The sequence below is a fragment of the Lonchura striata genome, chromosome 2 (genome assembly GCF_050655825.1).
Source record: "Lonchura striata isolate lonStrDom1 chromosome 2, ASM5065582v1, whole genome shotgun sequence".
In the NCBI taxonomy this organism is placed as follows: Eukaryota; Metazoa; Chordata; class Aves; order Passeriformes; family Estrildidae; genus Lonchura; species Lonchura striata.
The window spans coordinates 14,868,415-14,891,547 of NC_140704.1; the positions used below are offsets into that span (position 1 = coordinate 14,868,415).

Consider the following 23,133-nt stretch of genomic DNA (forward strand, 5'->3'; position numbering starts at 1 on the left):
ACTGTGTTCTTAATGGGTGACACGCACATAATACAAATATGCCGTATCTTTGTGCAGGTCAAGTCTTTTCAGGTCTGTGAGTATGCAGAGCATCTCTGTTTCCAGGTGAGTGAGAAGGGCATTTAGACAAACTTTCTGCACACTTTGAATCCCCCTGCCTCAGGCCACTCTTGAGCACAGTAGCTGAGAAATGTTTGATCCCCAGTGCAATGTATCACACAGAGTGCATGTGTCATGAAGTCCTTGCTTTTGTCCCTAATAAACTGTAGCCACGTATGTCGTAAGGCAGTGCTTTGTCAAACCAAGGTGCGTGAAAAGCGATGCTCACAAAGACAGCACGGGGAACGCCACTGGCAATGGGTGCCTGAGTGCTGAGGAGCCAGCCTGGTGAAAGGGACCAATGCTTTGACCTTAAAAGCTGCTCTGAGCACATCCAGTCTTCATGGGAAACTCAGTCAAGAATAGACATCTGTGTTTTCGGTCTGTTAACTTGTATTTGACAGCTTGGGCTTTGGCAGCTTGAAAAGGTTTTAAAAAATGCAGCCCAGCCAAGGTTAGCCTTGCACTGAAGCCGAGAGCGGCGAGGGATTAGAGGTGGAAGGGAGGCCGAGGTGCCAGGCACAGCGGTAGTGGTGGGCCCAAAGCTATGACAACAGCCACGCTGCTCACTTTTCCTCAGCTGGTAGCTGTTTGTTTGAGGATTTCTGCTGCCTGCCCCTGGCCCCTGGGTGAGGGTTTGCAAAGTGCCTGCTTGGGAAATGTTTCCATCTGTGTTTCTGCACACAGCTGCCGGAGGAGAGGAGCATGGCTGGGCAGTCTGACACTGCTCCGCACACTGCGTCTCCCTGGGACATGCCTTGGGCTGGGTGACTTCCTGGCCACATCCAAGCTCTTCCCAGTGCCTTTACAGCTGGTAGAGCTCTCCCCCTGCCTCTCCAGAGTGTTCACCCACTGAAGGTCATTCAAAAAAGGAGCTCACATATCTGACTGCCATGGGGTATAAAACTGGCTGAGAAGGAAAATGTAGTGCCTCCAGTGGGAAGTGAATTTCTGAGTCTGTATCTGTGGTCTTATTTGCTGGTAAAGATTTTTGTTTCATTGCCACAAAAAAGGAATCAAGGCTTTTTCCTGATTGAACATGCAACAGGGTAGCATATTTAGAGAAATGTACTTGTCCACTTTTTGCTACAAGAAGCTAAATGCTGAGAGAGCTGCATGCAATACTCACACAAGACTTTTATTAACTCCTGCCACTGTTAGGATTATGTCAGGCCAAAACACCCTCCATCACACAGAAGTATCTAATGTCCATGAGCTGATGACAATTGTATGCTAGTGACAAAGACTTTGTAGGCATTCTCCTCCCAGAAGCAAGAACCAAGAAGTTAAGACTGCTGTGTTGCTTATGCATATCCTGATGAAGAGGTAGTTCAGTGCAATGACATAGGAGCTCAGAATACTGTTGAATGTCATTCTGAAAAATGTTCATTTTTTGGAGCAGGCAACTGTTGTAACACCCAGCAGTGTTGTCTTCTGCTGGTGCAATGGAAGGCGAGGCTGTGCTGCTCCAGAAACCCAGGTGAGCAGCAGGACTAGCTGAACCTTCCTGAGAGCCTGTGACCATTTTAGCTCAAGGTCATTTAGCAGTAGCACCTGACAGAGAGGACATTTCTTACAGGCTAACTTGTGCTTAAATATATTTTGTGACTGAAAAACCATCCAGTCAGTAAAGAGCAATAGGAAATACTAACCTAGTTGGTAATTTTATTCAGTAATTTGTTAAAAAATGTGACTGCTAAGAGGGCAGGGTCACATTCCCAACATCTGTAATGCTTATAAAAAACTACAGAATAGAATGGCGCCATAACAACCTAGTTCTAGTTTCTGGCAAGGAAGGCCAGAAACACTGAACATTTGGAATTATTTTTGATTACTTCTCTAGAACAGCATGCACAGCCCTTATGGAGTGTCCAAGCTGCCATGTGTCTTGTTTGGGGGAGTCGTGTCTGAGCAGACATATGGTGAGGCGAGGAACCAGCCGGTGCGGGTTGATGCAGACACTGCCAATGCACTTGCTGCTGCTGCTGGGCAATTAGGCACATCAGGAACTCAGTGAGCTTCTTCCCCTCTCTACTTGTTTGTAAGTGAAAAGACAAAGTGTCTGCAGGGCTCATACACACTTTCCCTGCCATTGTCTCCATCTGAGTCTCCCCGGCAGTGACCAAAAGTAAGACAAAAATAACACTGTTCGAGCTGAATGTATCTCTGTGCAGAGAGACCGTGTAATGCCTTCCACAGCATTCAGGCCTTGCCTTGGGACTGCATATGGCTCATGGGTGAAGCCGCCATACAAAGGGGGCTGTTGTACTGAACAAGTTCCTTTGGCACAATAAAAGTCTCTGCTGTAAGAATAAAGCTCCTTTGTGCCAGGAGCAGAGCATTTCCAGTGCGTGGCAGTGGAAGGAACACCCTAGAGACTGGGCAGCATCAGGCATCCTTTCCCAGCACGAGGCATCTTCCTCTGATGCTGCAGAGCACACAGCAGCATTGATTGCAAATATGCAGGCTACCAAAAGGGGCTTTCTCCAGCTTCTTCCTCTGCCTCCAGGCCATGGGCCAGCTGTGCCAGGGTGGTCATCTCACTGCTCCCTGAGGGAGCTCAGGGCTGCAAAGATGAGGACTTGCTGCTGCAGTGTTGTCTCTGAAAGCAAGGTGGCTGGTATCTGCTGCTCTAGTGCAACCAGGCCATCCTGGGACCTTTGGCAAGGATGCCAGACATGGCCAGAACATCAGGAATTGGTAACCTCTTCTCCTGCACCCTACGAGGCCAGGATTGTGGGTCACGTGCAGGCTGTCAAGCTGCAAAGCTCCAAAAAGGTGTTCATACCCCAGGCAGAGATGCCATTTCTTAAATGTTCTCCTGCTGCTGGTCCAAACCCAGCTTGTGAGCTGAGTGTGTCCCTGTTGCCACTCAAATGAAAAATACTCTGTACAGGCGGGAGCACTTGTGAGGTTGGTGCTTAAAACCACAACTGAAAGCAAACCATGTCAACAGAATATCAAACCAGACATTGACTACTTCTGAAACCACATGCAAGTCTAACTTCAGCTGAGTCTGCCAAATGTGCAGGGCAAAGTGGCTGGTGTGGTCACATTTCCTGCTGTCCCCAGGCCCGGGCGCTGCGGTGCCGTGAAGCAGAGCATTCATCCCAGGGAGCAGCCAGGGGATGGATCAGCCTCTGGAGCTTTGGCACGAATGCTCCCAGTGCTGCCAGTGCTCCCCAGCCCCATGGCTGCTCCCTGGCAGGTTGTCCAAATGCTCAAACACTGAGCTGGGAAGTGCAGTGAGATTCCATCTGCTAGTATCAGTACAGGGCATTTGTGGGTGGGCAGGGTGGTCCCAAACCATTGTGGTATGCTGAGCTGTTGGGTGGCTGAGGGCACCAGGCTGTGTGGGCACTTTGGCATTTTGTTGAGCAGCCCAGAGAAGGTTTTTTATCTGGCTTTAGTTACAGCCAGAGCTGTGGTAGTTAGGAGGACCTTTCACAGGGACTTAGGGAATTCAGGCAGAGCCTGCAGGTAGAAAGAAATATTTCTGTATTTCATACTTCCCTTTGGTTTGGGAAAGGGATGTTGATGGTGGGAAAGCTGGGCTGAAGAGAGGTTATGACCTGCCATGATTGTTCCTGTTGACACTGTAGGAGACACAGTCTAGTCTCCTCTCCTTGGCTGAGGGAAAGGCTGCCAGCTCCCAGATCCTGTGATGGCAACTGCCAGGGCTTTGTCTGTGAGCAGCTACTGCTGTGCACCACTGGAATGCCTGGGGAATTTCTGCCTTAAAACCCACCCTGTCTCCACAGCAATCAAGTGTCAGGATGAGAGGGACCAATTAGAGGGACCAGTGGAGAGTGGGAGAGGCTGCAATGCTATTCACTCTCTGTCACTTCAAAAGGGTTTTATTTTCTGTATGTTTAATATGCAAATATTTAATGGGGTGTATTAGAGCATTACAGCCATAACTTGAGACCTTTCAGTCAAGAGTAAACAGGTGCTGAGTCTCTCTTTTCAAGGCCAGGCACAGCTGCAAGCCTGCCCTCCCCAGTACATGATTATGGGATGCTGCTGGGACTTTTCCACATCCCTCCCCCACGATGCTGCACGCTCCTGCAAAGATCCTTTTTTTTTGTCTTTCTGTAAAAGACTATCCTCACTCTTCAAAAAGAACAGGAAAAAAGAAATGTGATTTATTAGCTCTGGCATAAAGGGCAAGGTTTTGACCTCAGGTGTGAATCTGAGAAAAATACTATTTTCCTGACAGCCAGCCCTCTTGGAGTGAATTAAAACTGCTATTGTGAGGAAATGGATTAAAGCCGTTTCAGCTTTTATGACAATACAAGCTGGTTACTTTATAGACCATCTAGGATGTAGACTCACCCCAAGGTGTTTTATAATCATTGGTTTAAAGGGAGAGAATTTGCCTGCAGAGATGAATCAATGGGTGTATTTTATGAAACATTAATGACTGCTTTTGTAGATGTAAATTCAGGGGTATGTGCCTGCATCTCTCTGTGCTGTCCTGCAGCTGCAACTTAAGCTCTTTTGCTGTTAGTGAAGATCATAATCCAGCAGTGGAGTTTTGCTGGAGGAGCTTTACATCATCTTGTAATGTAAACAATATTGTAAGAGAGCCCGACAGCCCCACAGGATTTTCATTGAGCTATGATTGATGTGGAAAAGGATGGAGCTGCAGTGATTCTGCATCAGTCACAGCTCTCGCCTGGCTCTAAAACTGACCCTGTTAGCACAGTCTGACTTGGATCATTTGTCTCAGAAGTACCAAGGGATTTTAAAACAGCTGTGGATTCAACCATTTCAAATGGGAACATATTTTTGGTTTGTGGTAAGAACAACATAAACCGTATGTGTTTCAGAATTCGGGCCTCAGCATTCCTGGCTTGTTTTGTCAGCGTCTTTGCTCTCCTCAGCAGCATTCACACGTACGGGTCCATGGAGGCTTTTTTTGTTTGGTTTTGTTTTTCCACTTCAAGTCTTCCTCCCTTCTTTTTTCCTTCCATCCGAAAAGAAAGACAGACAGAAGGAAAATGTGTCACCTTTGCTTTTTGGGGCTAGACAAGGTTTAAGCTGAGACAACACTTAAGCAAAGGGACCATTTGTTTTTCAGCCTTTGATGTATCCCTCATCTGATGTGTTTTCTCCTAAATTCTGTAGAATGTGCAAGTGCCCCATGGTAAAAGCAAGTACCAGGCACCATGGCAGAGCCCTGAGCACTGCCTGCCCTGTCTCTGTGTCCAGATGGATAACCTATTTCAGTCACGCAAATTATTCTGCTTTTCTACTTCTCAGCCCTTTCGATCACTCCTCCCCTTCTTCTTCAGCAGGTTCCTTCCCCACTGACATCTGTTCCCAGGAATGATGAACTGAGCCTTGGAGCAATTACCACAGTTTTTATTTTCCAAACCAGCTTGCAGCATGTGTATTAAAAACACCAGCATTAAAAGTCAACAGGGTGTAAAAGGTAACAGAGTCTCCCACCTCAAAGCTAATGATGTTTTGCCATGTGAACAAGAGCTGTATATCCTAATTTGCAGGCTCCTTTCTCATTTGTACGATTTTGAGCCGTTGTTTAATGAAGCCCGTCTGGTTCCCATGATGGGAAATTATATTATCACAATGCTCATGTTAAAGGCCTTATATTTCACCCCAAGCACCTGTGGCTGCACAGCAAGGAGGAAAGCTCTATTGTGCCAACTTGGATTCAGATTTTGAAGCAGGAAAAGGCTGATCTAGGAAATGCTCCTCTGCCTTCTTTGCAGCCAAGCACAGCAGGGGCTGGGGAGCTGGTGGGCTGTTGGGGTGCCTGCAGTCCAAGGCAGCTCTGTGCTGCAGCCAGCAGCTGGGGATTAATATCACAGAGAGAGTAAGAGCTGAGTTATTTCCGCAATCCGTTCACATAATGGATGTGAATGTCAAGATGTCGCCATCTGAAGTATGAGCACCTTGGAACAAGACAAAAAATTACTGGCAGTGTCAGCTTTCAGGAATGCTTTTCATAGGTGGTGGAAAGCTGCACACACAGCACTGACTTTCTTCAGCATCTTCCTTTCTGAATAAAGGGTGACCTCGGGCCCTCTTCTCTTTACAGGCAGTCATGCACAGGTCTCTCATAAACCAAACCCTATGCACAGGTACTACCATGTGAGGAGCTATTTGGCAGGCAGTTTCACCAGCAGGCACCCTGCTCTGAGTGGATTTGTGGCTCTAGTGTGTGTTCAGATTCTGCCAAAGGGCTGTGAACAGACCTGAGCATCTAGAAATCCTTCCTGAGGTTTTATTCCCCACTTTGCTGCAGACTGCCTGGAGTTTGTGTCAAACATGTGACATGGGCTGACTTGGTAGTGTCCCCGAATCTGTAGGTCCAGGACCAAAGCAAAGCTGGAGCAAGGTTTACTGCTAGCCAGGAGATGGCTGTAATCACACTGGTACTGAACTGAAGCATTCTATGTTCAGGAGCTTCCTGGCTGGAAGTACTGTCCACATTGTCACTGTCAGTGCAGTTGGTCAGAAATACCTACTCTGTGAGCTCTGATTATACTGGAGAGCCTTTTAAAATGCTTCTTTCTCAATCTGGGAACACATGCAGGGGAAGCTGCATTGATACGCCTTGTCTTTGGGTGCTCAGCAAGCCTCTGCCCAGGGCCCTAGTACTGCTATATGACATTAGTAGGAAATTTTGCTTTGCGTGTCCCATAGGAAAATGCTCCTGACTTTGCTGTGGGTCAGCGTGTGGGACAGTGCTCCTTCACACTTGTAAGGATCCTGGTCCAGGCCCTGTAAGAGCTTTGTAACAGGGCCATGGAAAAGAGAGAGGGAGTTCTTGCAGGAGCTCCTGTATTTGGTGCCTATGCTGAACAGTTACTGATGTCATAGAAATAAAATGCCAGTTGTATCAAAAGAGCTGTGAAAATAAAACATTTCTCTCAAATAGATACTGCTGTCCAAAAGTGCTCCCCAAAATTGTCAGTAGGGAAATATCAAAGCTGAGGTATCACTCCTTCACTATCCCAAGTCAGCTGCAAGGACATAACTGGTATTGAAAATATTGGATGCAAAATAGGTATCTGACAACTGGATCCATCCCTGTCCATGGTCTGTCAGGATCCTTCAAGGGCTGAACAGTATTTCCCATCTCCCACCACATGTCACCAACTTTCCCATCATGCAAGAAGTTTCATTTCCAGGAGAACAGAAATGCCCTGGCATTCAGACCTGGCTGCCTGATTTGAATTTAGATTATTTCATCAAGGCAATAACAAGATCTGGGATCAAAATCTGCTGGAATAATTTAGAAAGCCATATGAGGTCACTGTTGCTTCTTACAAATAGAGCTTGGACATAATTTACCTGGCAGTAACTTGACCTGGAAGAGAGAGGTTTATCTTCTTGGCATGCTGAGTCTGAGTAGCTTGACAATCTCTACATAAATTTGAGATCTTTCATTCTCCAGCTGGTTGTTATTACTTATAATCTCTTAATGTAAAAAGTATTTCTTCCAGGGGCCCCTTTCTTTGCCTTTCTTACCTTTTTTTTTTTTTTTTTTTTTTTAAGATATATTGCATATTGGTTGGCCTTAGGATCTCAGGCCCGTGTCCTTGTAATCATAATTTGGTCACTACACTTAAAACCTTTGTTATGCCTTATGTTTTAGGGGCCTCTTCACTTCTAAATGTTTCACTGTATTGTAACATACAATTTTCAGGAAAAATTAAGAGACTTATATTGAAAACTTTGCATTGTGGACACACTCCATAGCTTTGCTTAGAATCCCTTTTGTGAGGAGATAACACGCAGAACATCAGAATTGCAGGATTACAGTACAAATGGGGAAAAACTGTTGCAGAGGTTCCTGAGAGAAGCCTGGTCCTGACCTGTCTTAGGGTAGTTATGGTGCAGTTCTTACACACCACACTCCACTTTTCTGGGTGCTGGAGACTGGCAGTAGGTTGCTGTCTTCCCTCACTGCGGCCTTCCCCATGTCTTGGGACACACTCCCTGTCTCTTATCCCCTTCCTTGGTGGCTGCAGGTTCTAAGCAGCTTCTCCTCACTGCCTCAGCTGCCTGCCAGCTGCTTCCTTCTGATGTCTGCAGTGATGCCCCTTCTCCCTCACCTACTGCTGACACATCAGGGGATTTCTGCTGCCCTTCAAGCCTCTGGCTGCTGGAGCATGAAGCACCTCCTCAGCATTTCCATGTTCTAGAAAGGGTGGTTTCACTTCCTTTTGGGGTTTTTGACTTTTCTTAACTGCAGGAGAGCAGCCCACTCTGGGTTCTGCTTGCTGCTCCCTTAACCAGAAAGAGCCAGTGCAAAAGAACTGCCTTGTCCTCATGAGCAAACACCATGGGGAGCCCTGTGCCACCTTCACCATTGTACAGGGAAGGAGGGAGAGACCAGATCAGCTGGAAGTCAGTTTTGCCTCTGCTCTCTGCCCAGGGCTGGCAAGACTCACTGTGAACTGACTTATGTGTCCCGTCCTGGTCACTCATGGTCCCACAAGCACGGGATGGCTGCCCCTGTCTGTGCACCATGATTCCCTCTGGGATTCATGGCCAGGGCATGTGCAGGGTGACTCCCAAAGGACTGGGATGCTGGGAAGCCTGCTGGGGCCAGCCTGCCATGGTGCTGTGTAAGACCCAGCCCGAGAACTGGAAGGCAGCAGATCCCTGGTGTCCGGCCTTCACTGTCAGAATAGAGTCAGTGCCCTGATGTGTCTGGCACCAGCCCTGGGTTAGAGCATGCTGACCAAAATGCAGCCACCCCAGAGGGAAAGAAGCAAGAAATGGTGCTGCAGAACGTTTGCATCAATAAAATATACTGTAATACAAACCTTATATTTGTTGCCTGTGCCTCTGCTGTTTCTGACAACAATATTTTTTCTTTTCTTCTCTGATTATGTGGACCCCGATCATTACCAGTATCACTGAACTCATTTTAGCAATGTGACGAACACCAGCAGCCTCAGAGATGCCGGTTTTAACATGACTAAACCCTCACCCACACTTTCAAACTGGGACAGCTGAGAAAGAGCTTTTATGTAAGATGATGCAGAGCACTACAGCCATCCCCATGAGGTGTTGGCTTTTTTTTTTTTCCTTTTTCTTCATCTTTGCCTCAAGATGTAGCAGCTTTCTCTTGTGTTTGCTTTTTATTCCAGCTCATGGCTCCACTTGTGACTGGAGGGCAGAGCGCTGGAGCCCCGCTGCTGTCTGTAACCTTAGCGCGGGCTGCCAGGGAGCAGGCGGCGTGTGACCGGGAGAGGCTAAACTGGGACGCTGGGATTCAGATACGCCTTCCCTATTTCTGGCTCCGCTTCCAGGCCCAGCTTCTGCCGCTCCCTCTCTCGGAGGTGGCAGTGCAGGGCCAGCACAGCCACCAGGGCCAGCAGCCGGGGCCCTGTCCATGAGGAGGAGCATCGGCCATGAAAGAGGAACCACAAAGGGACTGGGCTGGAAATGCTCCAAGGAGCCCCGGCCCCACTGCAGAGGCTGAGGCATTTCCTGCTTCCCAGCAAAAGGAACAGCTCAGCCCTGCGCAAGGGAGCTGCTCTGTCCCCTCTGGCTCCTCTCCCGTGGCTTTTGGTTTTGCTGTGAGTCTCTCAGCAGCTCTCCCCACAGCCTGTCGTCCCCTGCTCTTCCTCCCACAGCTCAGTCAAGCGGCCCTGATGGGTGGAAGGTGGAGGGATGCTCCGGGGGAATTTATCCAGCAACCTTTGAACTATGCAGGAGTGTACAACTTCAGCGAAGTTTTAATCTGTCCCTGAAAGTAGCAGGTTAGTTTTTATAGGAAAAGAGATTTAACTGAAAATTCAGGGCTATGTCTCCTTTTGGGTTTTTACCTATGATGAGTTAAAACATGTTACATGGAATTTTACTTTTAAATTATGGGGCAGTGTCACACAAAAAGGGCAAAATTTCATTCTCGTAAGTGCTGCCCACAGACATTTGAGAGCAGTGCTCTTCCTACACATCCTGCCAGAGTCCTGAGTCTAAAATGCATAAATTTACAAGAGATAGAAAGCAGAAATGAAACTTGCTCACCAATCCCCACTGCACAAACTGCTAAAAGAAAAGGTTGTTCTATACAAAACACCTATTTAAGTCTCATCTGCCATTTCAAATATTACCAAAACACCTATTTAAGGCTGTTTCGATAATGCAGATATTATGGTTGATGATAAGAAGGGGTGGAATTGAAGCCACTCTCTTTTAGTGTTCAGTAAGTGGCTCTGGAAGGAGCTCCATGCCTACAGGTGCCTTGTAAAAGCTTTAACAGGGCAACAAAGAGTAAGAGCCTGTGGCACAATGCTGGCTGCAGGCAGCCTTTTCCTGCCCAGCCAGTGAACCCAGTAGAACAGGCAGAATATTAGGGCACATCTGCCAGGATTTCACAGCTCCTTCAGCCCAAACCTTCAGCCTAAAGCTCTTGATCAAAGGCCTCCCCAGCCCTGTCCCTCTTCCCAGTCCCTCTCCCTGCTGGCCTCAGTCTGCTCCTGGCACCAGCATAGTTCCTTTTTTTTCCTCAGTTTTCCTTCATGGTCTCTTTATTCTTTTCTATCCCCTATAAATCTCTCTTGCTGTCTGTGGCCTACCACAGAGAAAGAGATGTCTTTCCCACAGTCCTTTTCCTCATGTCCTGCCCGAATTTTTGTGCCCCCAGGGAAATGGCACTTTCTGCATCTGAGCTGCTTTCCTCCTCTGTGCCCTGCTTCTGCTGGGTCTTCCCTTTTGTGTCTCCTGGTGACCTCCCACAACTGAGTCCAGTTCCACCACTGCCTCCCTGTACTTGCATTTGCTTCAGAGAAACTCCTGCTGCCTGGAAGCAGCACTAGACTCAAGAGGATCCAAATCAAAGAGGAGATTTGGATATTCCTCCTCTATGAGCAGATGAAAAGAAGCTGCTTAGCCTGACCTGTGAAGAACCCCTCTACCGCCCTCCCCATGGATGATTGCCCTAGCAGAAAAGGCTTTCCCTCCTGAGAGCCTCTCTCCCCCTCTCTCCAGCTATGCTCTTTGCCTCTGGCTTCTCATTCCTCACCAGCCAGCAACCATCCCTTCCCCTCCAACATCCTCCCTGGGCTGTGTGCTTTGGCAGTAGCAGCATCACCTGCACCATCACCTCTTGGTGATGCTGTGCTCTGACTGCCCTCTGCACCTGCCCAGCATCACCCCCTCCCTGACACACACACTTTGAATCCTGCTGTTGCTCTTTGACTCAGACCCAACACCCACCAAGGTGGCAGGATACAGCCAAGGGAAAGGAGCTTATCCTCAGTCCCCACCTGTTCTTCCTGGTGCCAGGTTTTCTTTTCCTTTCCCCACACTTTCCCTCACTCCATCACAGATTTAGCATGTTAACATGCCCTGGTTTGATTTTTCAAATCACCCTGAGAGGCAGTAGTTCAGCTCTCTTCTTGGTCCTAATTGATTTTATTTTCTCAGGAATTTTTGTCACCTTTTTAGAGACCTTTCCTGCTCCCTCTAGCTCAGGCTTTTCCATCTGCCTGTGCACCTGCCACTCAAAGGACTCCTCCCATTTTCCCCCCTCCCTCTTGCATCTTATGCTCAAAGGCATATTCGATTAGAAGAATTGGGGAAGCTTGTGACTTTTAAGTTCCAACAATGCTCTGGTCTTGGCAGATTTCAGTGATGTTGTCACAGATGAATCTATTGCCTGGGAAACTGGAGCACCCCACCTGCGTCCTGCCCTGCCCTGCCCTCAGCAGTGACACACACTTGGACTCGGCTGGCTTTGATGTAATTATTCTTCCAATGTGTCTCTCTGGGCTTATTATTTATCCTATGTAGCATTGCCTCTTACCTTTTTATTTCTGACACTGACCACATGCTATCCCCCTTACCCCCACATTAGCAGATCATTTCAGTTCATTTCTTAGCAAAAATTATGTCTTCATAAGTTTCTGTTATAGTGCTTCTCTCTCCTGTAAAACAAAACAAAACAAAACCAAAACAGAGGTGACATGAAATTGAATAACTTTTTGTGTTTTCCTCTGCATATTTGTAATCTCATCTGGAAGACCACTTTAAAAATATTGAAGAGGATCTTGTTAAGACTAATACAATTCTGCCATGCAATTAGCACCAGACTTATTTAATAATCTAGTCTTCAGAGAAAAATTGCCATATCAATAAAATTTATCAACCCCCCCATAACACTAACGAGCAAGATATCAATCCATCTTTTCCCTTCAGCCACTTGATACTATATAACCTCCATTAAATGCAGCACACCTGCTTATGTGAGCCCTTTTCTTCTTCAGAAATAATGGTTTGCCACACCATTCATGAAAAACAACCCAGCCCAGGGGCTCTTCCCTAGCAATATTTGGTGTTCAGTATTTCAGAGCAATGTCTAAGCTTCACTTACATGAAATAAGGTAATTTTTTTTCTTGCCTCTACCCAGCAATGAGGTTATGTACTTAGGGAGAAAGCTTGCCTCTCATGTAGTGTTACAGTCCCTGGCATAAAGACAGGTACAAATCTCACTGTTACTGTACAAGGACTTAATGTTTTTGGTTTGACTGTTGCAAAAAGCCACCAAAGCTTAATCTGAGTAGAAAGCTTTCCCTTGCCCCTGCAGTTTCTGGTGCTGTCTTTCATCTCACTCCCTTTGCCTGCCCAGAGTGGGCTGGGGGTGAGCTGGATGCACTGGGCCGTGCCTGCAGCATGGATAAACCATTTCTAATTCATCTTTCAGCAGCATGGTGTGAGGAGCCAGCTGAAGCTGTATCAGGAATCAAAGCAGGTTTTTATGCCATGGCTCTGGAGGAGAAGCACATGCTGCAGCAAGTACAGGGTCTAAAATAACAGACACTGAGGGGAAATAAAAAGCCTGTCAGAGGGTGGATTGTTAAGCCCCCACAGTCAAATCCTGAGAGGTCTTTAGCCCTTGCAAGCAACTCCTGTTGGCTTTGAGAGGCCTCCAGGTGCTCATCTCCCTTCAGGATCTGTACACAGGGCTTTTACTTATTGAAAAATAAGTAAAAGCTTAGTGACTGGTAGGAGAGTGAAAGGGTTTTAAGCACAAAAGAACATTTTTCCTGGATTTATGGAGCAGGCAACACAGACTGAGGTTGTAAGAACAGTTCCTGTTCCCCTGGAAATTGGGGACACAATTCCTGGCTCTGAGAATGTAGAGCTGCAGTGAAACAGCATGTAAAATGGGGAACAAAAAGAGCTGCTGTCAGAAGGACTGGTAGGTAGCAGATGCCTGTGTGGCTCTCTGGAGAGAGGAAAACTTCTTAATTCTGATGTCTTTGAGCTCCTGACTCTTCAACAGGTTGCATATTGTAAACCCCAAAATTGAAACAAAATATATTTCCTTGCTTCCATGTGGAATGGAGGGGGTCCCATATGACTCTTCCCAGGGAGGCAGAGTGATTGCTAATAAAACACTATTTCAGTGCTCATGCATCCCACTAAGGGCAAGTATAATAATAATAATAATAATAATAATAATAATAATAATTATTATTATTATTATTATCATTATTATTAACATTATTATTAACATTATTATTATAATTACTATTGTTATTATTAGACATTGAACAGAAGTGCTGTAACTCAGAGTATTATTTTCAGTAGTTCCAACACTGTCTGTATTATTTCCATGTTTCAACGTGTAGAGCAGGACACCTGCTCTCCATGGTCATTTCAAGACAGTTCCTGCTCTGTTATTATTGGCTCCATACCAAGAGCCAGCAAAGCAAAAAAAAAATTTACTTAAGCCCAAACTTACTGTTCTTCTGTCAGCTTCACCATAATGTATTACTTCACCATGTCCTTTGACCTACTGCAGTTCTTTATAGAGAAATATAATTAATTTTGAGACACAGCTTAGCTCTGGGGTTCAAAACTGTTTCACGTGTTTACTCAAAACATTAATTTTTTTTTCCTTCTTTTTAATTTTCAGGCAGAAAAGGTTATGAGAGTTAAACAAAGCACCAGTCCTTCCAAGAGCTCCAAATGCCAGCATGGCTGGAAGAAGCTGATGGAGGGAGGAGGATGGAAGGGGCAGAGGAGGGGGAAGTTCTCAGCCAGAACCCAGGAGCCAGAGTTGTTCCTCAGGAGCTCAGGTACAGGAAGGAATGAGACACACCTCTGCTGCACAAATAACCAGTGGTGAATGTGAAGGTGGATCTCTGCAGATCACTCTGAGCTTTGAGGGAAGGATTGTAGACATGCTGAAGCTGCTGCCCACAGCTACATCATCACCTGCTCTTCCCGGGCAGGCTCCCCTGTGGGGACAGCTCAGCCTGTCCATCAACATCCCAGGGGTCCAGGCAAAGGCAGCACCTTTTTCTCACAGAAACCAGGACAAAAATGGGGTGTTAAAGTGACATGCCATCTTCCTTATTCATACATTCATTCATGAGGATTTGTCGTATGAATGATGACAAATCTTGTCACCGGCGGAAGGTCTTACTTGTCTTACCAATTGCGCCTGCTTCATTTGGGGATTATTCTCCAAAGACTCAGGTGTTTCTAGAAGCCATGAAGGACCCAGTTAAACCCCTTTTCTCATCTTTTCTTTCTGCAGCAGAATTGCTTATGTTGTGGAACACACTCACAGTCCATCTGAGAGCAGGTGCTGCAAATCCAACACGTAGGTGCTGTTAATCCCACAGGAATTATTTCAGGAAATGGAGGGGAAAGGGAAGTTGCATATAGGTATAGGAATTAACAGAAAGTCTTCATAAAAATGTAGCACATTTCTGAGGCATCCAGAGCCCCCCAGCAATCAGTAACTGGAAAGAGATCTATTTAGTAATAATGAGAGATGCACTCGGCATCATATGTTCAAAGGGGTGTGAGGTTTCTAGTCCTTACAAATTCAGCAATAGTCCCATATTTGATGCTCCACAGAAAGCCTTGATAACCCTTTGCAAGTCCAGTCAGCACCTTCGAAGCCAATGTTGCCACAGTAATAGCTCTGAAGATCTGTGCTTGCTCTTGCCTTGCTGGAAGACCATCTCAGGTTCTTTGAACTAATAGCACTCCCTGGGCTTACAGCATCTGACACGTCTGCTGCCAAGCTTCTTTGCCTCTTTCTTACTGCTTTTCCAAAGCAAAGTCTCCTATAACTTCATTTTTTTAATGGCTTTCAATAGAAAAGAAAACCAAAAAATCCTGGTTCCATAATAAACTCAATGTCTAATTTTGCAGGAATGTTACACAAATAGCCCTGCTGGGATTGAAGCAGTAACCTTTTGCTGGATACTCGTGTTTGTACATCCTCTCAGTTTAATTCATTTTCCTCAATGAGAATGAAAACACTTCCTGAAAACACACTTGCATGAAAACTAGTGGGAAAAAGTCTAGATTTAACATCAAGAAAGAGGTAAAAGTAGTCAGAAAACAGACTGTGGGCTACTTTTTTTTTTTTTAAGTCAATATTTCATTGTAATATTGTGAGGATTAAATAATGTTCAAACAAGAACAAGATTTGTTTGTCACAAATCTGGCACAGACTAGGCAAAGGCAGTGGTCCAAAGCTATTATGAAAGCCATGGCTGGCATTTAACATTATGTATCCCTATGAAAACAAGAAACCTCACAGCACACTCTGATATAATCATGATACATTTGACATTGGAATGCCAGAAAGTTCTTTGCCAGTTGCTTAGTGGCACGATGGAGTACCCAAATGGCAGAGTGACCCCTGCCCAGGCCTGGCCTGGGACTCAGCCTTGAGGCTGGGGGGTGAACCAGGCTCTGCTCACCTGGCTGTGCCAGGATCTGCCAAGCTGTATGAGATTGCACATCAGGCCAAGCTTAGCCTTCGTTGTTTTGAGCATTTTGGGCACATTGCAAAGTGACCTGCTCCATGCTGGGTGCTCCAAAAGATCCCACTGTGCCTTGGCAGTGCTCACCCCTCCCATACTGCCCCAGTAGCCTGAATGGAAAACCTAGCACAGAACTGAGCTTCCAGGCCACATCATAGCCAGTCCTTAGTGGGGCAGAATAAAAGCAGTTCTAGAGAAAGTGGCTGTAGCCAGGGACAGGGGAGCAGCTCACAATGCAATGAGCAATCTCTACACTTTTTAATCTGAATATCCATATCATTATGACATCTAATAAAGATGGGAAACCAATAGTAATTTATCAAAGTGTTAAAGCCTTTTGAGTTAACTAATTCTCCAGCCTGTCAAGCATAAGTCCATGTAGCCAAGATTCACTACTCTTTTAGTGCCCAAACTAAGATAAATGATCATCTTGTCCACAAGTCATCTTGTACCATTTCCCACGGGAAGACAAGGTTTGAATCCAAATTGATTCTGAAAACCCCTGAGGTATGGTCAGAAATCAAATAGATGCCAGTAAAAAACACTTAAGAGGGAAATGTCAAATGCAAAAGTTACCAACAAACAAGCCCAACCTGTGGCCCTCATGTAGAGTGATCTGCCAGGCAGTGCAGAATGTGCAGAAAGGGACCCACAGTCTTCAGAGATCCAGCAACTGATTGAATGCTTGGTATTGTCTGCCCACAACAAAAGAGAAGGCAAATGCCATTCTGGGACACACACACCTGTGAGTGTGTTTCATGTAAAATACAGAAGAATTTATTGTGGTCTAATTGGCACTGGTGCATTCTCTGCATAGTCTAGTGTCCAGTTCACAGCATCATGTGTTAAGGAAAATGAACGGTCAAGGCTCAAAGATTTTCATATGAAAGCCCAAATGTTTAGGAGATGCAATCCTAGCCAAAAGGCTGATGGATTGGGCATTTTCTGTGTGGAAATGGGAAGATGAGGAAAACTTAAAACTAGCAGAAGCCTGACCTCCTTCTACCCATTATAAACTGGTGATGTGAAATGTGATGTCTTCCACTCTCTGTTTTTGTTTGGTAAGGCTTGGTACAGCAGGACTGTGCAAATTTAGACCACCTGTTAGAGCATTGTCAGACCTTTTATCTGTCTGAGCCAGAGCTTCCTCAGACCAAAATCCTGCAAGACTCCTGTCAGGATCCAGTTGTTTGGCTAGCATTCATCACAACCAACTGCTTTTGAACATACCCAATTGTCTGGGATATTGCATGGTTCAGCCCTGAAGTGCTGCAATGAAGCTGAGATGAGCTGTGGGACACATCACCAGTCTGAGGAGTGACTGCTGACCCTTGGAGACACAGCCTGGACACCCAGTGTTGGAGGCATTTCTAACATGGGCATCTTCATTGTGCACCTGCCAGGGCTGCCAGGTATGGCACAGGACCTGCACAAGATCTGCATCTTCCTGGACCAGCAGCTGGACTCGGGTGACACTTCCTAGGAGAAAATGGCCAAAATCCATTTTGTGGCCAAACATCTGAACTGTGTGTGCTGTGAAGCAGAGGAAGAAGAGTTGGAGCAGCAGAGTGTTTATTAAAGAACATATAACAGGGGCACCCAGTGCATGGGCAAAGAATTACATCATGCTGCAGTGACAGTGCTGTGCAGGTCTGGGGTTTCTGTCTGTCCTGCAACAGAGACTCCCAGACTGAAGCCTGGGGCATCCACAAGCCCACCTTGCTGAAGGACCAAGAGCAATGCAGTGCTCAGCAGGGCTGGCAGCAGGGCACACAAAGGAAAGCCAAGGAAGGCAGCAGAACAAGGGGAATGGCTGGGATAAGGGCTATTTCCCCCACAGGGTACTGCAGCCACTTGTCCCTACAGGCACTCCCCCCCATCCCCTGGTGGAGCTGTCATCACCAAACCCACAGCTCACCCAGGGTGTGGAGCTGGCACGGACCCCATTGACCCCAGATCCTGTTTCTGGGCTGCGCTGACCAAGAGGGCAATCATGCACACTTCCTTCCACATTTATGCAAAAAGCATCCACCCCACATGTATTTCCACTGTATTTGAGGCCTTGTGAAATCTTGGCAAAAGTGGATGGATTTTGCCCAGAATACACAATTTAGTGCTAATTATCTCTTCCTGCTGGGCTTTAGAGCACAGAGCTTTCAGTTCAAGAACAACAGCTACAAGAGCTAATGGATTGCTCTGTTACCAGGAAGCAAACCCTTTGCAGAGCATGGAGGATCCTGCCCTGCTGCAGGTCCCGGGGAAACTCTGCAACAATAGGAGGATGGAATTCATTAACTCTTCAGGGAAGGAGAGCACATCACCAGCATCGTAATTGCCTTCCGCTGCTATGCTGGGGAGAACATCCCAGCACAAAAGAGCATCTCACGCCTCCCAAGGCATAGCAAATTATGTTGTAAATATAGAAAAAGAAAATCCCTCTTGTTGGTTCAGTGAGAAGCTGCAGAAGAGAAAAGGATGAACTGTGGCTGTGATTCATTCCCTTCCATGTCACATACAGTAGAAGTCCATATTTTCTGTGAGTGTACAGGATATGGATTAAATTGTTGCTTTCCAAGCCCCATTTCCCACTTATGTCCCATCTAGGATGGCCTGTGGGCCTCTCTGATTGGGCCCCACTGAAAAACCTCTTCTGGTGACACTCCCTGAGACAAGGAAGAAACTTGCTCCACTCTGCTGGCAATTAAGAGGCGGGTAATGAATTAATAGCATATAGGAGTCACACTGGGAGCCAATAATAATTTAATTCCCTGCACTGGCAGTTAACCACCCAGCAGTAACCATCCAGAGCTGCTCTCCACACAGCTGATTTCAGAGCTTTACAGACCTACATATGGTGATCATTTTGGTGATTCCAATGCTGACATGTAGCCTGAAGGAGAGTCCAAAGTACCTCCTAGTATAGTGAGCATTTTGGCTTGTGGTGAACACATCTTAACTTTTCTTTCAAATGAAGTCTTTTTGGTGTGGATACTCACCTTCTCAAATATCCTTACAAGTGTAAGAAATAAAATACTGAAATATAGAGCAGATGCTTCAGTACCTTGGACTAGATCCACTATTGACACAGGACCAACATTACACCCTTCTCAAAGACACTTTCTCACTTGCTCATATGGTGCACAGATGTTGGCTGCTGGCAGTGATCTCTAAAGAAATGTGGGCAACTTCCAGATTTTCAGGTACCCTTTGTCTCCATTCTTGTGCAAGATTCTGGACAGTTTATTCTCATTTGGGTCTTTGTATTTATAAGGCTAAAATATCATTATCATTGCTGCATTTTTGTTTCCTCTAGGAAACAGGGTGATGGAAACACTGCTTGATGAATGGAACAGCACCCAGGAGGTGAGGGGTGGTGGCATTGCCACAGATTACCAAGATAATCCTGTGACCTGCCTGCCCAACACACAGAGGTTTTAGTGGCAGCTCTTCAGAGAGCATGCCACTACCAGTGGAATAGGTTTTCACAGCTTGGAATCATGATTACCACCACCAAAAAGTAAAAGGCTGTGAGACTAAAAGGAGTGAGAAAATTCTTCCTGAGTGAGTTGAGGAAACAGCCGTACCAAGCCTGACACCCCTTTGCTGGGACAGTTGGAAGAAGCATCCTCCATCATGTCCAGACAGAGTTTCCTGTCTCGAGAACAAGTTGTCCAGCACTAGTTCTCTGGGAAACACCAGGGAAAAAAAGTGAAACACCAAATTGATTCCAAGGATGATTTTCTTCCATGAAATGAAGATAAATAATTCCGCTGCTTTACGACTGGTGGTTTTACTGTGAGGTATTGCACAACAGGATTAAATAATGTTCAAGTATGACTACATCCAATTTTATCTGCCTGTGTTTTCCTTAGCTCATTGTGTCTCAGAGAAGGCTGGTTATCAAGAACAAAAGCCTTTTAGCTCTGCAGATGACATGCACATGAACCATTCTCACCTGCCTGCTGTAACAAGCATGTGGAATACATATTGAACTCATTCTTCATAGTGTTTTGTCTCATAACATTTGGAATTTAAGTAAGCTTTGTACCTTAATAAATAAATATTGAGCTAATTGCATTAATAAACACAAAACGAAAGGCAGAAAATACCCTTCCTATCCTGCATGTGGACAGCCTCAGGTCCCAGCATGATCTGGAGGATGACCATGGGCAGGGACCATGGGGTTAATCAGAGCAGCTGGACACCCTGTCCACCAGGCCCAGGAGCCCCAGCCTGGGCTGCAGAGGCCCATGTCTCCCATCTCTCTGCCTGGCTGACCTGCCCCTTCTCCCATGTTTTTAGCAGGGTTTGCCATGCACCTTTTCTATCCAGGTGCTCTCTGCCTTAGTACCATCCCAAGAGACAGGAGGGACTTGACCTCCACAAACCTGCTGCCTGCCTAATCTAGTAGAAAAAAGAACCATGGCAGCCACACTTTGGAAAGAAAAGCATTATTTGCCTCTTCTCACATAATACATATAATAATGAGAATGCTCCACCAGCACTTTCATTATCCATCTTCTCAAAGGACAAGGTACTTATCCTCTCTTCTGTACTTAAAAAAAAACAAAAAAAACCCCAAACAAATAAAAAACAGTTGACAAACTGTTGACAAACAGTTAACAAATCTGAGATGCAAGTCTCCACATGAAAAATAGAACTTTTGCAGAAAATGATAAGCAGATTGAAGCAGACCTTACTGGGGCAGAGTCAAGCAGGGCTGTCAGACTTTAAACACCAAGCAGGCCCAGAGATGTCCTTCTGCCTTCTTTTGTGCAATGTCTTCAAGCCAATGCCCTGGGGGGGCTACAGCCATGGGAGAGCCCCATCACAGAGGTAGGATTTAATATGTTGCAGCAAATGTGCAAGAAAGCCATGGTCTGCCTTCCCTCCTGGCCAGGCTTGGGATCTGAGCAGTAAGTACAGGACAGCCCCTATTGCATGGGGCATCTGGAACTGAGCACCAGGATACCTCCATACCACGGGCAATGCTCCAGCCCCATCCAGGGCAGCAGCTTCACTTTCCTAGAGCCTCTGTGCTTCACCAGATAAGCATTACTGAAATTGGATCCCACAGCCTGCCTGTGGGTAATAACTTAGACTTACCTTTCCCCTAAAGATAGGGAAACCAGACCAAAGACAAAGATTTTTTTTTTTTTCCCTGCTGTAGAAATGGTTCAATTGTTTCCATCCTGAATGTGATGTTTGTGATCCAGGACTTTTGCCTTCCACCCCGTGTGTTCCTGCACAGGGGAGAAAAGCAGGCACCTGGCTGTTTCCTCTGGCAGCTCTGCCTGTTGGCTTTGACAGAAAGGGACCAAGACCCACTCAGATGCCCACAAAAATTGTTGGGTTGTTTTTTTTTTTTTTTTTTTTCAGTAGGGCAGCACACTGCTCACCTAGGGGGAGGGGGAAACAAGGTTGATCTTTGGGTATTTTTTGGAAGCTTTGCTGACCATCTGCTGGATAGCTATATAAAAACTTTTGTGAGGCCATGTCTGAAAACACTGTAGAGCCATACTCTCAGCTGGAAAGATTTCATATGGAAACTGGATGAAAACCTGCAAGGCAATGGACACGGATGCAGTTCTTTTTTGTCATCACAGCTGATGGAAATATCCAGTCTATGTGTTTGTTGATTGATGTAGACATCTACAGATCTAATGAGATGCCTCAGCCCCTCCAGCAGGCAGCCAGAGGTCCCTGTGCCCAGGTGATCAGGGTCACCTGAGCGCCAGTGGGTCGGGGCATCCTTTCTGCCCAGGTGAGGGACACTTTGTTTTAGAGAGATCCCAAAACCTCCTAATGAGCCTGATCTGCAGGCTGTGCTCTGAGGTCATCTCTGAGGTCTTCCAAAGATTGTGTGGAAGAGGCACCTGCTCCTTGTGCAGCAGCTTGGAGCGAGGGCACTTGGCAAGGACATTGTGCTGTGCTAGGGCTGGTGCTTCTCATCTCCACCACCATGGTGGCTGAACATGCAGGGACTGGTCCTTGGGACACAGCAACAACACAGGGGCATCTCCTCTGCCAAGGGACTGCTCTTCCCACAGGATCAGAGACAGGTTCCCTCTGGTGCCTATGCTTGTTTGTATGACTCGTGCCCTCTCTCCACCTTCTCCTTTTTCACAGGCCCTGAAACACTGTCTAAAGAGGAAAACATCCTCAATAAAAGGAAGGCTGTGCACCAGTGCTGCTCTGAAATACTTTGTGTCTACTAGGTTATGTTGATCAACTACTGAGGTGACAGTGGGTGGATTAAATAGGATGTTGGGTTCCTTCTCCTCAGATGAATAATTTAACTTCTTGCACATGGGCAGGAGAAGGGCTTGAAGGAGTGCAGTGAGCCCTGTCCAGCACAGATATGGAAAAACAGATTCTCAGGGAGAAATCCATATTTTGGAGCATGCATGGACAGAAAGACCTGAGTGCATCCCTGATACAAGGCAATGCCAGGCACCTATTTTCCCTTTACATTCTGTAGCTGCCCAACAGAGATGCTTGGACTTTATTCCAGGGCCAGGCCCTCAAGTCTTTTCTTATGTCTGGCTTCCAGTCTCAGTGTGATGATGTCCTGCTGCCAGCCCCTCATTTATAGGGAAAATCCAACCCATTCAGACTTTGAATCTGCTAAATGACTAATGGAGTTAATTGTGCCCTCTGCTCTTGTGGCAGATTGAAAGCAAAAAATAGGGGTTGACACAACAGGGCAAAGGACATTTTCTATCTCTGACAATAACTCAGCAGCCACTTTTGCATTTGCAGAGACATGCTGCCAGCAGCCTGCTCTTACTGGGGTCCTGCTCACTTTTGTAATTTACTTCAGTTTTTGGCCTTCAGTCCAACCTTCACCAACATTGTTCTTGGCTTCACTCTGGTACCTATCAGAGCATACAGAAACCCTGCGATGAATAAAGCAAACCCAGAAAAGTAGAATACCTGTAATCCAGAGCCTACTTTGTAGTTTGAGCAAAAGCAGCAGCAGGCAAAGCACAGACATTGCAGTGGGAGAGTGAGGAAGGACTATTTTAAGTCAAACAGCACAGGAAGAGGTCCTTAGCTCATAACAAAAACGGTCTGCTTGCATCACAAAATAAGTTTTTAGCAGTAGCTGGAAGTCACACTTACACAGAACAAAGGAGATCATTTACACAACACTGCTCACTTACATTTCAGAGTAACCAATGTCAATGCAGGACTAAGAGCAGAGCAAAACCAGTAGTCTGGGTTTAACTATGAGCTGTTACTGCTGCT

The 23,133-nt window shown here is 46.2% G+C and overlaps 1 long non-coding RNA gene across 1 annotated transcript in view; it reads left to right on the forward strand.

The window, feature by feature from the left end:
• Positions 1 to 19,724, forward strand: part of LOC144247590 (uncharacterized) — a 48,658-nt gene extending 28,934 nt beyond the window's left edge. Inside the window, exons 2-3 of the long non-coding RNA XR_013341221.2 lie at positions 14,010 to 14,172; positions 19,196 to 19,724. This is a non-coding gene — a long non-coding RNA (uncharacterized LOC144247590). The remainder of the gene's footprint in view (positions 1 to 14,009; positions 14,173 to 19,195) is intronic.
• The last annotated feature ends 3,409 nt before the right edge of the window (positions 19,725 to 23,133 follow it).